Below are 19121 nucleotides of genomic sequence, written 5' to 3'. Positions count from 1 at the left end.
AAAAATCAGAACCCAAAACCCAAAAAATCCAAACACAAAACGTTTAGGGGGTGTTTTGGCAAAACCTCTTAGAACCCAAAACCTCAAGGTAATCAGAACCTAAAACACATCCCTATGTATAATATTTAACTGCTTGGTGGAATTATGTTTTTCATTCATACAATAGCTGTTAAAGCTGGCAAATTTGTATTTTCTATAATTATTTAATGCTTTAGGAAAGAATAAAGTTATAATCATCATGTGCTTTTTATGTCGACTGTAGATAAACCTCTTTGCTTTCCATTTTTTATAAACTCTGAGAATTTGATTTACTAAAGATTCTAAAACAGACAAGCCTTAGATCTGAGCAACCAGATCTCTAATTTTCTAAAATGATTTCAATCTGATTGGATGCTATAGGCATCACCACCACATTTTATTTTTAGAAAGTTTAGTAAATCTAGTCCTAATAATCTTCTGAAATCTAGTCATCCTTTTAGCTGGGCAACAGGGCCCCCACTAGTAATTTTGGGGCCCAGGACTGACCTTCAGACAAAACCATGTGCACTGCAGGTGGGGCAGGTGTAACTTGAGCAGAGAGAATTAGATTTGGGTGGGGTTTTACTTCAAAGTGAGGTCTATATTGCAGTGTAAAAATAAAGCAGCCAGTATTTACCCTGCACAGAAACAAAATAACTCACCCAAATCTAATTCTCTCTGCACATTTTACATCTGCCCCCCTGCAGTGCACATGGTTTTGTCCATCCAAGAAGGATTTTGTCAGAAAGAGTGAACTAGAATAAGGCCCAATGTTCCAGCTCATGATGAAGACGTGCGTATATGTCAAAACGCGTTCAGCTTTTTATTGTTCCGGCTTCACCATTTGATATACATAACAGACTATTCATCCATACCAGTATTACCTTCCTCAACTTGGATCACATATCCTCATTACATCTGCAGCCACTCATCCAGGTATTCATATACCGCAAAGACTGCCTCTAATACATCTTCTAAATCAATTTTCCGAGACTTACCTCCACTTCAGCCAAAGCAGACTATACTATCCAAATTCCAAGTCTGGTAACTATACATGCCATTGATATCATGGAGCCAATTTTCTAAGCTGGAACTTTTTTATTGTTTTTTTATTTATTTTTATTCCCGCTATACGCTACATTTTTTAATTTTCTAGAGAATTCTCTAGATATATTTTATTCATATATATGTGTATGTTATCAAATAAAGTCTATATAAAATTAATTTATATAAGTTGTCAGAGTCATCTCTTTCAGTCAAACCCAAGCACTGTATCTATTTTTTGGAAACAATGTCACCTTATTTGGCGACCTGTCCGCCATAGTCGTAACTAGAAATGGAATGCATGTAATGTCTTGATGTAATGTATATTTTTGTCTCCCCCCCCCCCCCTTCCTACACCCCTGCTTGATGCTGCACTGTAATCCGCAAAAAGTTCCTAGTATGCGCAAGCATACATGGCCAATAAAGTTGACTATTCTATTACCGTATATGAGTCATATTTGCTTACTGTAAAGAAGTTATCATGGGAATATAGGAAACCGATGAAAAGCAAATTTTATTTTATTATTGGAATTAAACCCAAAACAAATAAATTTCCCTTGCTGTACAGCATGTATAATTTAGCACTAAAACTAATAGTAAATCAGATATTTTTAATATATGATATCTGCAACCTTAATTAATATTGGAATTGGAAAAATATATTGGAAATGATAAATCCATGTATAAAATATAGTATATGCACCACAACTATCCTTTTATATTGGATAAAGCCGAGAGTTAAATATTCTATTTGTCCATACATATACTAGATAAGAACAGAACAAACTTCCCACTGTTTTATTTGTGAAGCTATTAAAGAACCTGCTGGAAAGAAGGATATGACAAGGCAATCATTTAACCTGAAAGATTAGAGTTTTTGATGAGCAATTAAAGAGTACCCACATACAGATTGCAGCAATCATTAAGTACACTTCTCACACTATGCAATTTTACTATTATTGATTATGGAAATATATCAAATTAAGTGCACATAGGTAAAGTTTGAAAGCCACAGGAAACTCTGAAGAATATTCATTAAAACTATGATGCATATGATTTAAAATGAAAAATGAAGATATCACGCTAAATTAGCTCATGACCAGTACTTTTCATATTAGTGCAATGTGAATATAATATTAAGCTTACTCGACACATGGATTCTGATATAGTCATTGCAATGCAAGCCAATACCTAGTCAAAACTGATTGAGTAAGTATTAAATAGCAGAATAAAAATATGACTCACTGAAACTTGTTAAGCAATGTGTTTAATATATTTATTCACTGCACAAAAATATACTAAATAATTAATATACCAAACAACAAAGGTGTTAGTACATCATCTTCCAATCAACATTCACAAATTAATCTCATCAATTATTTTGTTGGTGCTTCTAAAGCTTTATATTTTCCTAAAATCAAATAAACTTGGGTTTAAAAATGTGTGTTCTGGAAGTGCTAAGGAATATAGCCAGAATCAAGCACTTAATTCCTTCAGAAGATCTCCCTAAAGTCATGTCCTTTTTTCCCCACATTCAATCTTTCTCCAAATAATGTTACATGCATCTAAAAAACATATCCAAAATACGATCGTATCTCACACAAGACACTACTAAATGTCTTATCCATGCAATCATTATATCCCGCATTAATCATTGCAATAGTCTCCTAACTGGTCTTCCCAAGAACAGACTCTCGCCACTGCAATCCATTTTAAAGACTGCTGCTAGGCTGATCTTCCTTGCAAGATGCTCATCGTCTGCTGATCCTCTCTGCAGTCCCCCCATTGGTTGCCTGCATCTTACCGTATTCAATATAAAACACTTATACTTGCATATAAAGCTACTAACCATACTGCACCAGCATATATCTCTTTCCTTATCACAAAATATCCCCCATCTCGACCACTCTGCTCTGCACAAGATCTGCGTCTCTCCTCTGCACGGATCACTAGCTCCCATTCACTATTACAGGACTTTCATTGGGCTCCTCCCATCCTATGGAATGCCCTTCCACGCACAATAAGACTCTCCACTAGCCTCCAAGATTTCAAATGTTCCCTGAAAACTCACCTCTTCAGGCAAGCCTATCATATTTAAGTTCTACACGCATTACCCTCTGAGGCACTTATGTATTATATAGCTTTTCTTCTGGACTTGCAGCTTTGTGGGACTGCTATACTATTACTGGTGCCTGTCCTTGTGTTTCTCTCCTATATCCCTATATATTGTAAGCTTGCAGCAGGGCTCTCCTACCTTCAAGTCTGTCTGTTGTTACCCAGTTTTTATCATTGTCTACTATTGTAAAGCGCAACGGAATCTTCTGCGCTATATAAGAAACTGTAAAAAAATAAATACAATGCATGCATTTGTATGCACCTTGACTACTGCAATGCCCTCTACCTCGGTCTCCCAGCAAAAGAATTGCACCAATTGCAGAAGGTACAAAATACAGTTGCCAGACTATTAACCAATCAGCCCCACTTTATCCACATAACACCCATTCTGTACTCCCTTCACTGGCGTCCTATAAGATGGCAAATAATTTTGACTTACTGACTTTTAAAGCTCTACATGACCAGGGCCCAAGGTACCTGCAGAAGCTTCTGATCCCTTATTGTCCCACACGATTACTGCGATCGGTTGATGAAGGACTACTAACAGTACCCAGAATGTCCCTGCATTTATCTGGGGGTCGAGCTTTCAGTGCTGTGGCTCCAACTCTATCGAACTCACTTCACCACTCAGTTTGAGAAGCTTCCACCCTGGAAACATTCAAAAATAGACTCAAGACTTTCCTGTTCACTTGAGCATTTCACTAATGTCCTTTGTTAAGTTGTTAAGTTTGTTTTGTATTTTGTGCAGTAAAAGGCTTAAGCAAGCACTTTGAGTCCTATAATACCCCTTTCACATCGCACTTTTAAAACGGTATATTGCCGTTTTTTTCCCATTTTAAAACGTTTAAGGCTGCAATGTGAAAGTGCCAAAGTTGATTTACCGGTTAAAGTTAACTGGTATTTCAACACGGTTAAAAAGCAGAGTCCTACACGTTTTAAAGCCGTTTTTTAGGCAGTGTGAATGGCTCTATTTCAATGGCTTGAAACGTGTCCCTTGGGGGTTAAACGGGTTGAATGTTTGAATGGTATTAAATGATTTTTAAAACGGTTTTCACCTGCAATGTGAAAGGTCTCAAGGCTCAGACCCGTTTTAAAGTCCCATTTAAGAATACCGTGTCATTGCCCATTTCTGCAATGTGAAAGCAGTATTAGGAGAAAAGTGCTATATAAATAACATTATTATTATTATTATTACTATATTTTGTAATTGCATATTAAACATACATAAGTTTGAATATGCATTGTTCTTTATGCTTTAGGACTGTATATACTGAAATGTCTATAAGCTGAGCACTTGTAGTAAAGAGATGATCTGTTCAGCTCTGCACTGATAAGCAGTTACAAGCCAATTGCGGCATGTCTGTGTAACTACAGCAGCCAGATTCCTGCAGGTATCCCTGTGTTCAGCCTCCGTTGCTGTATAATTAGCAGTTTGCCTCTGTGTGTCTGGCTGTCCAGGTGTGTGTCTCCTTATCATGATGCTTTGTTTCCCTGGCTGTCCTGATTGGGAGTCTTCTGTCCTACCTGATGCCGGTTATAGGTTGTAGTTCCTGTAGTTCCTGATCCCGGTCCATATCCTGTATTGGTATCCTGTGCCTGGGCAGTTTGTGCTGTTGTTACATAAACAGCTTCATTTTCTGGCGTTCCCTGAGTCCATGGCAGACAGCTATGTCTGCCATGTGAAGTACTTGGGAGCTTCTTTGGTCTATTATTGGTTCAGAAGTACCTCTTGTTTCTAGGGTTTAGTTATTATTACATCCTGCACATTGTTTAGAACACCCTGTGCATTGTTGCATTCATAGTATGTGCCAGCTTGTGTGTTATTGCATTTAAATTTAAGATCATCTGGTTTTACATTACAGAAAAGGAAAAAAGTTTGAGCAGCACTAAATAATAAAGTGTAAAGGTGAAAAATATGCTAAAATAAAAATTCAGATTGGTTAGATCTATCACAGATATTTATTATTGATTCTAAAAGAACATGTAGCCAGAATGTATGAATGTTTAAAAACAATTTTAAAATGGATTCAGTTTTCTCACCAAACCAAACCATAGGGGTGGATATGACCAGGAGAGTCCCGAAAGTCCAAACGGAGCAACAGTGGCGTCCCCAGATTAGCAATGGGGAGGGAGGACAAGATGTATCATCCAGGAGTTGCCCAGGATGGCACAAATTACCAACTCCTACCGCTGGATGGAATAAAGCGGGATGGTGTCCTCAACCTCTTCGTTAATTGCAAAGGTATTGTAATCGAAATAGGAAGGGGGTCCGGATGGTGTTAAACGGGTCTGCAATCAAAGGATAAAGCTACCTGGAGTAGCGAAACTGGTCAGGACTACACTATTCCTACCACTTCCAAACCACTTTCAATAGAAAGAGATTCAGATTCGACATGAGCTCCAATCGTATCTAAAGGAATTCATGTGGAGAAAGACATTGTGAGCTGAAGACCCATTCCACCGAATAGTGCAAGCACTTAAGCTCCTCCCTAAGGATGACTAAGTGTGATTTAATTTCTTGATTAACGTTGTTGTTTTTAAAGTTCATGTATTCTTATTATTCTCATTAATTCTTGTAATCAATGTTTTTAATTATTTATGCTTCTTCAATGAAATTATTTAAGTAAATTACATTTATTCGTTAACACATGTCGTCATTACTGTGTCAGCTGTATGATATTGCAGGTGTGAATGTGTTCCTAAAACACCTCCACAATCCACGCCACCACGAAGTGTGCAGCGCGCACCACGAGGGGCGACGGAACGCATCCTCCGACCTTTTCATACCCCCACTATCCACATTGGCGTGGAGTTGATTTTATATAATGTGGAGAGCGCATGTAAAGTAATCTGCGTCCCCTCGTGGGGCTTGCTGCGCTCGCCACGCTTCAGGCTCGGTGGCTCGCTGCGCTCGCCACACTATAGAAATTCAACTCCATGCCGAAGTGGATAGTGGGATTATGAAAAGGTCGGAGGACGCGTTTCGGCGACCCTCGCGGGGCTCGTTGCGCTCACCACGATTCAGGGTGTTGTGGATAGTGGGGGGGGGGGTGATGCTAAAAAGTGGCATAGGTGCTGTCATTGTAAGCACCCATCACATGTCATACTAATCACACATCTCATCTCATCCTATGACATCTCATAGTAAAGCACACATCACATCTCATCGCATGGGTGCTTCCACTATGAAATATCGCATCGCAGCGTGTCTATGGTGCCCTCCGATCCCATGCGATATTTCATTGTATAAGCACTCCTGTGCACTTAATATGGACATCACATCGCATCGCACAGCACTATACACAATGGGGGTTATTCAGGTTGATTCGCAAGGCTGCAAATTCCCCCCCCCCCCCCCGCCCGCCCCCTCAAAGTGCGGCTTCGCCCGAACAGTTGCGAATGGATGTTTTGCATAAACATCCATGCGCATGGCTCGGGTAACCGCCCACATCTTTCGATGGTCACCGACCATCGAATGATGTTTAGCGTGCACGCATATATAAGTGACTTTTCAGTTACTTACATTTGCGTGCACGCTGGCGTGGATATAGGCGGGCAGCTTACATCCGGTGATGTCAGCTACCCGCCACCCACACCCGCGTCACTGCCTCATTACCATGAGAACGCCCAGCGTTCTCATGGGAACGCCCATGGAACGCTGGCCGTTCCCATATGGTAATGGGGCAGCCCCCCCCCCCCGACGCCGAAAGGTCGCCGTGGGAGCACGCACCATACGCCTGCACATACGCAGATACCCGCCTGCGCAGACGCGCAACATCGGTACTGCGTGCGAATGCACACAGTACCAAATGGATCTAAATCAGGCCCAATGTTTGATCAGATGCGATTTCACTACAGAGAATAGCCCAGTACACAAAATGCGTACTGGGCGCACTGCTAGGAAACAAGTACCAACTTTTTTTTACAAGTAGGAGTATTAGAAGAAACCCTTGTGAGAGAACTTTCATTGAATTTGATCTCTCATCTCAGCATTAAAAATAATCAGATTCTCTGAAGTACAGTATAAGCAGTTATCTGAAGGTCAATATAATGAGATACATGCTAATGCAAATATGTCCCTTTTAAAATATGCTTGGGGAAAAAAAGTATTTCCTACAAAGTCCTAAGTCAGTGGTAGCCAACTCTAGTCCTCGAGAGCTACCAACAGTTCACATTTTCCAGACAACCTAGCAGAGGCACTCATTACTCACTATCACATTTTAAAAGATCCACAGGTGTAGCTTATTCTGTGAGGAGATCTGGAAAACATTAACTGTTGGTAGCTCTCGAGGACTGGAGTTGGCTACCCCAGCCCTAAATTATACTCATACATTACAAAATCAGTATGATTGATGCAATTTCTAATATAAATTGCTATAGTTGGGCACAAGCTCAGGGACCATCATTTAGGGTCACAACAGTTAGGGTCCACAGTGCTTATCACAGATATATGGGGGCGGATGGATTGTACACCCTATTTTCAAACGTAATAAGATATGCCTTGTAGTTCCACAAAAAATGCATATGCACACTAATAACAGTGATTATAAAAAAAAACTGCAATCTAGCGTAGAGCAAAATTTTGTTCCATAAAATATATGGGCCCACCAACTGCGACCATGAAACATATGCATAGAGAAATAGGTAAAATAAAGCTGTATTTGTGGGCTACTATGCGTGTAAAAACAGCCGGTATTTATTCTGCAAAAAACACACTAAAATAATAATCTCACCTGCAGTACCTGCTTTTTATTTTACTTCCAAACATTAATTAGGCCTAATGTAAGCTGTAGGGGGCAGCAATGGGTGGAGAAGCAGCTTCAGTATGTGAGCAGTGAGATGTGATGGGATAGTGAGCTGGGAATGATAACTAGTAGGGTGGTGTCAGGAGCTATAAAAACATAATGAGAAGTCTATAGGGAGATATGGTGGGAGATAACAGTAAGAGACATATCGTTTCTATTTTTAATTTCAATAATATTGTGCCTAGGGTGGTTGTCTAAAACCACTTCTGATTGTAAAATTGAATTAATCAGCCACCAATTATAAAGTAGTCTTTGGTGGCTATCATTTCTAAGAAGGTACCATTGGTGAAGCATGGTTGGAATATGGTGGACAGCAGACTGCAGAAAACAGTCACTGTAGAAATCTGCTCATTTGTACTGTAACTTTGCTTCACCGTTTATCTTAACTGAATACATACCCTCCAACTGTAACTTTTTGCCCAATATAATACCATTCTTAGGGCTTTGTATCAGTTATCTGGGTTTCAGACTCTCCATTGAAACTATAGTAAAGGTGGCATGAACATATATCCTTTACCCTTTTCCAAATTTGTATTGGTTTCAAACCTTAAGATGTTGAAGGGTATGTGAATAGTTTTCCTCTTTTTGCTTACACGCTTGTGGTTATCATTTATATTGAAGTAGGTGCTGGAGACAGGTCAATGAAAAATATACACCAGATACACATTATTCTATTTATAGGACATTTTTTTGCATTATTACTAAGCTTTTCTATGGCTTATAAGCTTATCTACATTTATTATACATTTTATATCAACTCAAAAAATATTGATTAACTTTGATAATTCCATTTACTATAGATCTTTGGACTTACTGTACATTGTACAGTATGCATGGATTTGATAATTATACAGTAACAGTTAAAAATGTGTCCGTGAGTCCAACTGTTTTTCTCAAAACTATTATTCATCGCTAATTGCTAGTTGCTTTAGGAAAATGACAACCTATTTTAAAAGACCCCTGGGATGTGATATTTAAAATCTTATCCTATGAAACGTAAAATGGTATACATACAGGAAATTTGTTATGCAAATATCTGTTAAATGTCAATTAAATTTATCTACATAAGTTGATGACTTGGACAATAGAGTATTTTTCTACTTTTTGTAAAGTAAAATCAACTAAAAGCAGCATTTAACATGAAGGTCAAGAGTTTATAGAATGACAAATTGCTATTCCAAAATACTTCATAAGGTCATGAACACTTTGAATTAAAAACATGTACCATTTTTCACTACAATACCTCTAGGAGAGGAATAGCATTGAAATGATTTAGTTTGGCCAGCATGTCATTAAACATAGATAGTTTCTATTTACCAAATATGTATTCATCTCTATTGTTCAGGTATTTATTGGCAATAATTATAAAAAGGGAATGTACAGTAAAGGAATGTGTTGGGCAAATATTTTGAATCACATTTTAGTGATAAAGTACTGTATGTGATATCTATACGTTACCCAATGGTTTATAGGCAGGTCTCATTCTGTAAAAATTATAGCAGTGACCTACAGTAAGTAGCAATGTGATTGACATGCCGCCAGATGTTTGGGGTGGGGCTGAAATTCAGAAATCAGTGTCATATCTGCGTCATCTTCTGGGAGTGAATGTTCCTGTTTTCTGAAGTAGATTTACTGGCCTTGCAAGCAGACAGTAGATAGCCAATCACAGTTAAGGATACCACGCATTAGTCCGATCTGGCCACTATTCAACCTATTCCGATTGGATTGGCTTGAGAAATCCCATGAAAATTGCTTGAAATCCAATCCAATCTGATGCATTGGATCGGAGTTGGAAATCTGACCTGCTGCACGTTTGACCTCCAACTCAGAGGGGAATGGGATTGATTGTAATATGACACATGCAGGGCTGCGTGCAATGTATCGCATGCGATCCTGCTGCCCTGGATGATCCCGGGTGACTCAAGGGGGTTCAGCTGGTCATACACTGCTGTCACAACGTGCAGTAGTGTATGGCCACCTTTAACTTAGAATTTATTCTGCAAATATCTCAGGTCCAGTGTCTTTGAATGTAGCACTTGGACCTGAGATATTTTTCAGGAGTATTCTTTTTTTTCAGAGCCCTCCTGCAGGCATTAGCATATTTTTTCACAGCAAATGTGCCAAAGTGTTCATGTCCGAATCAAGCCCCCAGTTACCACTTTTATGGCATCCAGGATGGTTGTCCACTCCTTCATGCACTTCTCCCTATTTCCCTATCCCTAAGATATATCATGCAACCTTCCTGAGAGTACTCCAAATTGGCATTTATAATTGAATCTTGCATACATTTCATTTACGTGTATTTGTGCAATATATGCGAGTTTCATGAAATAAACTTGCTTTTGTAATCTTACTCCTAATTAAATCAACCTATATGGGTTCTATGTATTAAATCTTGGAGAGAGAAAACATAATAGTGATAAAATACCAACCAACCAGCTAATTGCTGTAATTTGCCTATGACATGGCAGTTAGGAGCTTTTGGGCTGGGACTTTATTTCCCTATGCTAAGAGTCAGCGGAGATAATCTGGGAGCTTTGTATGTAATATATAATACATGGACCATGATGAGAAAATATTATAAAGGTGACTGAAACATTGGAAGTGCTGCAAGACTACTCAGTCTTATTATTGTGAAGTGAAAGCCTGTAACTTGTAGGTTATTTGGAAATTTGCAATAGGTAAGAGATCACACAAGTCAGTGGTTTTGGTGCAACTGTCCTCAGACCGTTTTATTGTGCAGTAAAAGAAAATAAATAAAATAGACTCCTTGTGGTCTGGTGCTAACTACACATAAGATATTTCTAACAAACTAAGAAAACAATACAAGCAATTTTTACCAGGCACAGCTCACTGGTTTTCCAAGCAGGTTTCTCTCACAGACTCCTCAGTCTTTCCTCCCAAGCAGTGTGACAGAGTATTGATCAGGCTGACAGCCATTTAACAGAATCAAACAGCTGAGGGCCCTAATTGTTCTTCTATGTGGCTAACAGACCAAAAACCCAGACTCAGCCTAAATGGATGGAGAACCCTTCCTCTCATCTACCATCCAACCCCAGGACCCTTTCAGTCTTTTTGCAAAAGCCAAAGGTTCTCAGAAGAGCCAATACAATGGTCTTGTGGGTTTAAACCACATAGCTCGGTAACATTGGACAAATATACCTGCCTTCCACCACTGTTCCAGTACTTTTGAAACAATATATACTATGGAGATGGCAGAATCTACCCATGCAGAGAACTAATAGGGGGCATGACCTTGCCTTGACTACTGTGGAGGTAGTCAGACAGCTGAGATGGGGTTATGCAAATTAGAGCAGGTGAGACAAGTTATGAGCCAAAAGCAAAACATTGACTTTGCATTGGCTGACTTTGATGGTTGAAAACCAATGGTAGCAATTTCTCTGCTGTTAATGGTACCTTTTGATTCACTTGGTATGGGGAAAAGGGAAAAGGGATTTTGTCCACGCACAAGTGTCACTGTTATTACTCAGAAAAATGTATGTATCGATTAATGAAATGTTCCACAATTTTGGTTCACATCAGATACAAGAATGATGGCTGTTCTTCTGATGGAGATCTACAGATCACCTGCTGATGCGGCTGCAGAGTTCATTGGCTCTATCTCAGGAGCCCTGCTACTACCTTCAAAAGGGGACATAATGATTCCTGCATGGTAGTGCTCAGCCAGCATTGCAGTAAACAATGGTATACCTGGCACTGCTCCTGGACAGTAGATTGGACCTAATTTGTGTAGCTAGATCCCTGTAAAGTGACTGAGATTAATTTATGCCTCTGTTCTATACTCTTGCATGGCAGCTTTTTGTCTTCCATCCCATCAGTGACAGCTGCCCTACTCCAGGAAACAAGTATATTTGGGTGGCTCAAAAACTATTTTCAGGATGCATGGGAACAAAGTCTGAATCCAGTAGGAGTCTGGGATGGATAGCATCGCTATTCATAGATGATCCTAATGATTTTTGTTCTACTCAAGCAATCATATAGCTGCTGGTGAGAGTGAAAGTTGACTATAAGTAAACACTGTTCAACATGCCTGGATTCAAGAGCTCAACTGTAACTTCATAAAACCTATTATTATTTATCTTCTGCCATTTAAAAGCCATGAACACAGGCAGTTGATATATGCTAGGCAGAAGAATATGCTGTATATAAAATGATGAAAAAAAAAATATATGGCATTTATTTTCCACAATCAATTATAGCTGTGAGTGTTAGCTGAACTAAATATTGAAAACAATTGAAACAGGTAATGTTAAGTCACAGAATGCTGAGAGTGAAGACAAAGAGACTACTTTAAACTTACTTTTGCACCATGAACACAATAAAGCACAGCAAACTAGCTGAACTGGGCTCACAAAAGACTTTATTGTGAGTAACAGTATAATTGCATGTTAGAACATAAAACTGATTGTACATGGGTGCTTAAAGGACACTAAGTGCAAACCAAGTTGTACTATGCAATCCATTAGTAAATGAATACCTTTTACAGATGGCTAAAGCATCTTTCGTGTATTGTGTTTTAAATAAACAAGCAATACAAACAAATGTTTCAAAATGCTCGGACATTCTGCAAGGTCACAGGATCATTGTGAAGTGCTCTTAAGAATGTAACTAGCAGATATTTCTTCTTTGCAGCATTATTTAACACAAAAGGCCCTATCTCTAATCTTGCAAGTTGTTTGGAAATTGTAAAGACCATGCAGCACATTACCTTCTTCATTTCAAGCCATATTTCAGTTACGTTACAAAAATGAATAAAAATTGTATAATTGGTGATACTGGTGACACAGTTGCACTTGCCTAGCTATCCTCCCGTCTCCCAAACTCTTCTCCTATAGTAACCGCCTTTCCAAGTACTGGAATTTTGGGGGTGTACCTGCGCACTGAGTGTTCCCTGGTCGGACTAGCTGCAAAGCACTTGTGTATAGTCTGACTCAAACTATACTAAAAGTAGTAATCATAAAGAATCGTGGAGATTAGTGCTGCGCTTTGCCCTAGATAAATGATAACTGACACAGTGGTGTATATTGAAAAGGAAAGGAAATATTTACTTGGTGATTTTTAGTATCAGACAAAAAATATATAATAATAATGATGAAAAATAAACAGTTAAAATCATTCAATTAGCGGTGAAATGGTGGTGATTAGAACTAACGTCTGCAGCACTGGTCTAATGAACAAATGCTAATCCTAGGCAGAACTAAGCAGATGTCCCACAAAAAACTTGCGCACCGGGCTTGCTGCCCGTTATGCCAAGGTGAGTGTGGGTGTGCAGGCAGTTTGTTCAGTCTTTATGCAATGGAACAGTCACGATTAAGAGTTATTTGGGCTGCACAAGTTGCAGGCAAAAAGTCTCTGTCTGAGTGCGGCATCCCGCTGCTCAGGCACAATAATGGCTTCGAAGTTGTACGGTATAGGTTTTCGGAGGTAGTGTACTGTGGTGCAGCCTAGGGTATGCCAGTGTGCGATGCGTCTGTGCTACGTGTTACCGCCGCACGCGTGTGGAGCCCACAGCGTGTAGCGGTCCCGGTGTAGCCGACGTGTGCACTTGAGCGGGTGGCAGGATTACCTCGCTTCAGCCGATAGTGTCGGTATCCGCGTGGTGTCCCGCCGTCCGACTGGGAGCCCTCCTGCCTCGCGAGCAGTTCCTATCTCCTACTTACCCTTACTTCCTCTGGTGCCGCGTCCTTGGTTACAGCGTTGCTGCAGAATCTTCCTTGGATTGCGTCACGGGGTGTGCCGGGCGTGTGTTCGTAGGGGGACCTGATGTAGGTAATGTCAGTGTTCCCCAACGCGTTTCAGCTTACAAAGCCTTCTTCATGGAGGTTATTCTGACTGGAACAGACTAGAACTCTATAACCAGTCTCAGCCATAAGGCAGAGACAGGTTATATTAAAACTATGCCAAATCAGACAGCACGGGTGATGTCAGATGCCAAAACTCCTCTGCATCCCCACTGTCTCTAAGTAGCTGGAAGTGCGGGCCATTGCCCAGCAATGACACCAGCACTGCCACCTGGCTGCCCGGTCGGAGCAGGAAGCCCATAAACATCGGCAGACTCCATACCCGCTGGACCACCATCAGACCTGCCTGGCCACCAGCCCCGGTTAACTACTGCCTCCTAACAACAAATATAATAAGTAAATAGACCATGTGAAATATAGAAATAACACGATAGCATTTTGAAATGTTATTGTTTTCTGTGATGTGAAAACTAAGAGATGATTTTCCCCAACACTTTACTTAACACAATAAGGTACGTCAAAGGTCACTGCATGTATTACTGTTGTTTTTATCAAATTAATGTCCCATGGGCAAAAAAACATCTTTAAACCGGAGTGCGTATGGTAGAAAGTTCGGTACTTGTGTAGTTTCATGGTGCCAGCTTACACTATGTTTGAAGCTACGCTCATAGCGTATATAAGTGTTATAAGCGCAGCCCAACGTGTGCCTTACTTGTGTGTTTTCACGGCGGCAGCGTAAGTTATGTTATCAGCATAGCTTGGCACCGTGAAACTACACAAGTATCTCCTGTACTCTTGCCGGAAACTTCATCTCTGTCTCCAGCGTCCCTGGCAAGCCTAGTCAGCGCCTCTCTGACACCTCTGGCGCCAGCATGATCCCCTCTCTTTGGCGGAGAGGTGATCATGCTGGCGCCGGCGGAGAGGTGCTCCATCTGTTTGAGATGCAGGAATGTTTCAGACGCTCCATCAATGAGACCCTCCTTCCTCTGAACGGCATTTGCCAGTGTTCCATGTGTCATACTACCAAATGGCTCCTTTTCAAACCCCCACTATCCACGGCATCCCGAAGCGTGGCGAGGGTACGCATTACAAGTCCTCCCAACCTTTTCATACCCCCACTATCCATGTCAACGCAGAGTTGAACCTATATAATGTGGCGAGCACAGTGAGTATTTGGGCCCGTCCAGAATCAGGAATGTACAGACAACACAAAGGATATTACCTTGCGATATGGACAAACTGTAGATACCAGAGCTCAGCCTTTCCCACGTTTTCCTTCCAGTAACTAATCTACACCTTCTTAGATCTGACCTATCACTTCACTTTGTCATTCACTTCTTTCTGCATGTATATATATCTCAGAGATAATCACTGTTTCTTTTATAAACAAATAAAAAGTCACTTAATCACTCAGACTCTATTCATTTAATTATAATAAATGTATATGTGTCTTTATTAGTCAAGCACTTTTCTAACTTATTATTACCGCTGCTATGCACCACCAATTTTTTCCAATATCGAATCTTCAACTTGAATAAATTTCACTAATTGCTGCTATGCACTTTTTTTTTCTATAGCGATCTTTTCACTATAGACCCTTAACAAATGTTAAGAATTATCTTTATACATTTAATCCACTGAAATGATCCGGAGCAAATAAATTACGTACTATTTAATTTATTAGTACTGCTGTTATGATATATCGCTACTGTGTAATAACCTTTACATATTTTACCTTTACCTATTTTTATCTAAGTTAAATGAATAATATGAAATCTTAAAACCATCTAATCGATATGCGCTAAATATTCTTACAAATATAGAGTATTAATATACTGTATTTTCTATCCCTATGTCAAATACGGAATCGCTATTAAGAATTCATGAGCACAAACGAAAATGTGAACTTTAAGTCCATACATCAGTATCCAGAAAGATGGCTGATTCCCTGTGTAAAAGACCTAAGAATCCCCAACAAAATGGCCGCCGACTGGAGACAAAAACCGCAATAAACTTCCAGCAACAAATGAAGGAGTGACTGAGAAGCGAACGATGGCCACAGTAACCTATGACATACAGCCTGCTAACCAACGGAAGCGGGGCGCATCTGAACATCCACCGGAGAGAGGCGGAAGGCACATAGCCTAAACGGACAAAGGAAGCGGGGCGGAAGTGACGTCCGCCCGCCGGAAGTGGGGACACGCATCCCCGTTTGTATAAAAAGGGTTTTTCTGTTATCCCTAACTTGTTTTTCACTTAAAAGACTACTGCTTAAGCTACATAGAGCCCCTATAACAATACTCATATGAATATATATAAGATTTATTGAAATCCCTCCACTTTAGAAACGGTAGCCACATCCCACAGGATGTGACATCATAATTATGAGCACTACACATATACAGTATAAATAGGGCACCAGGTACATCTCTCCCTCACCCCTTGAAGGAATCTTAATTGACGAAACGCGTTGGGTACTGCCTGCTGACTCCTCCCAAATAGATAAGTTATGCTTTTATACTCTATCTAAGAATTTTTTTTTATCCCCTCCTACTTTTAGCGACATCACACGTAGGCAATCTTACAAGCTTCGCATTTTTTTTATATATTGTTGTTTTTCTATGTAACTGTATTGTACTGATTGCTCTTTTAATAGCGCTATTGTGCATTTGTTTTATATATATATATAAAATAAATTCTTATAGTTTTTAAACAAAAAGAAATAAATTTCTTATACAGGTACTGGTAGTCCGCTTACACCTCCATCCAATCCATTATATATATATATATATATATATATATATATATATATATATATATATATATATATATATATATATATATATATATATATAGCACGGAATGCCAAGCACTTCCTCCGAAACAGTAGCTGTGTGGGTGCCCGCACTGGGGGGTATTAGATAGTTGATCGAGATGTGCAGCACTCCAGTCAAAATCATTCGAAAATCAGCTTTATTTAGAAACAACAACGTTTCAATATCAGGTCGATATTTTCATCAGGTTAAAATACATCGTAAACCAAACACTTTAAATAGACAGTGAAATCAATGTCAGCTGGAGGTGTGTGCCGGAAACTCGCGCCAAACGTGCCCAAAGGCAACGTCAGCGTCTGTCTCCGACACACCCCCACTGACATAGTACGCATTACATCACCAATAACCATGGAAACAACAATAACAGAACAAAAGAGCCGTACGGAATAAAACATATTCCCGATCAGCCACAGAATAGAAAACATAAAAGCATAAAAGAACCGTGTAAGAAACAAGTATATATATATATGGCAATTGGCAAGGGTGCCTGTGATTAGCAACATACACCAATTGACAACAGTCGACATAATGTCGATATAAATCTAGTACATAAAATAGAAAAATACATATATACAAAATCAAAATAAAGCACATAGGCAGTGATACAAAGCACCAGGGGAAACATGGGAGGGATTAATGGAGCAATAAGGATTGAAATATAAAACAATATAGCAGCATGTCATAAAGTACCATATAGCGGGTCAACCACCATACAAAGAAATAGATTTAAATTAAATCAGCAGTGAGGAAATGCCGGATTGCTCGTTGAGCCCATTCGGAGTGAGGGTCCCCAAACGTGCAATCCAGCGTGCCTCACACTGAAGTAGCATTAATTTTCTATTGCCACCTCTAACAGGCACAGGAATGTGATCTATCATGCGGTATCTAATGGTGGTCACACCATGTCTTGCCATCACGAAGTGCCGCGCAACCGGCTGATCACTCAAACTGGCTGCTAAGGCACCCTTGATGGCCGATCTATGGGCCGCCATCCTGTCTTTAAAAGGTCTTTCAGTCTTACCAATGTAAGACAGCCCACACGGGCAGATAATCTGGTAGACAGTATAACAGGAATTACATGAAAGAGTGTGTCTAATAGATAGACTCTTCCCTGTGCGTGGGTGGTTAAAAGAGGCCCCTGGTAACATGAACTTACAGGATGTGCAAGTACACCTCACGCAACCCAATTTTCTTCCCACCGGCTGATTGGTGAGGGGTGCAGCGTTGGATTTTACTAAGAAATTACCCAAATTTCTAGATCGTTTGAAACTAGGCAACAGTCTGGTGTTGCCAAGTCCCAGGTCCACATCAGATTGAATGATGGGCCAATGGTTGCGGGCAATTTTCACAATCTCAGGGCTAAGCTGGGTATATGTGGTGACCCAAGGTAACACTTCAGATTTTGATTCAGAAGAATTATTGGAGGATAACAAACTGGTACGGTCTAAGCCGATAACTTTGGCTTTAATGGTCAACAATTCAGATAATGGATATCCACGATCAATGAACCGTTCGATCATGAGGTCCATTTGATGGTTGGCCATCAGCGGATCAGAAACAATCCGTTTGATGCGTAAAAGTTGGGAGTATGGCAAACTTCTTACCATCGCTCTGGGGTGGCAGCTAGAAAACTCTAATAAATTGTTGCGGTCAGTTTCTTTCTTATAGAGGTCAGTGTGGATATTGCCATCCTTCAGAGTAATACTTACATCCAAGAAACTGATGCAAGACTGGCTATAGATAAAAGTAAACTTAATGGGATCCAAACCAGCATTGTGCTGGGTCAAAAAATTACAGAAAATGTCAGGCGGCCCCTTCCAGAATACCAGCAAATCGTCTATATAGCGATTATAATAGACGATGTTGCTGGCAATGGCGGGGTTATCAAAGAATAAAATTTGCTCATATTCAAACATGAAAATGTTGGCGTACGAGGGAGCGACCGCCGCCCCCATCGCAACACCAATCTTTTGTAAAAAGAATTTATTGTTGTACAAGAAATTTTTTTTTTCTAAAACCAGTTGCATCAGTTCTAAGATGAGGGAGATGTCAGGACCCTTGTAGAGTCTATTGTTGGTAAGGAAATGTCTAAGCGCCGCCAACCCCAGTGCATGGGGAATGGAGGTGTACAGCGCAGAAACATCTATGGCGAACATCGTGACCTCACCATCGATATGTCCCAGTTCAATGAGTTTTTTCAGAAGTGTATTGGTATCCAACAGATACCTCGGGTGACCCCGTATACACGGCTGAAAAAGACAATCCAAATATACAGATACATGCTGCAAAAGAGAACCCCATGCAGCCACAATGGGTCTGCCGGGGGGATTAATTAATCGCTTATGTACCTTAGGGAGGCAATAAAACAAGGGCACAATAGGGAAACTAGGAATCAAAGCATTCATTAAATCCGTGGAAATAGCATCACGAGAAACAGCATCAGAGAGTAACTCACGTAATTCTTTGGCAAAAATAACAGTGGGATCACCTGGCAATAATACATATGTCCCTGGGTCGTCCAGGTGAGTCATCACTTGTAGATG

This window comes from Crinia signifera, chromosome 2 (genome assembly GCF_055691185.1).
Source record: "Crinia signifera chromosome 2, ASM5569118v1, whole genome shotgun sequence".
Taxonomy (NCBI): domain Eukaryota; kingdom Metazoa; phylum Chordata; class Amphibia; order Anura; family Myobatrachidae; genus Crinia; species Crinia signifera.
Note: the sequence above shows the minus strand (reverse complement) of the source record.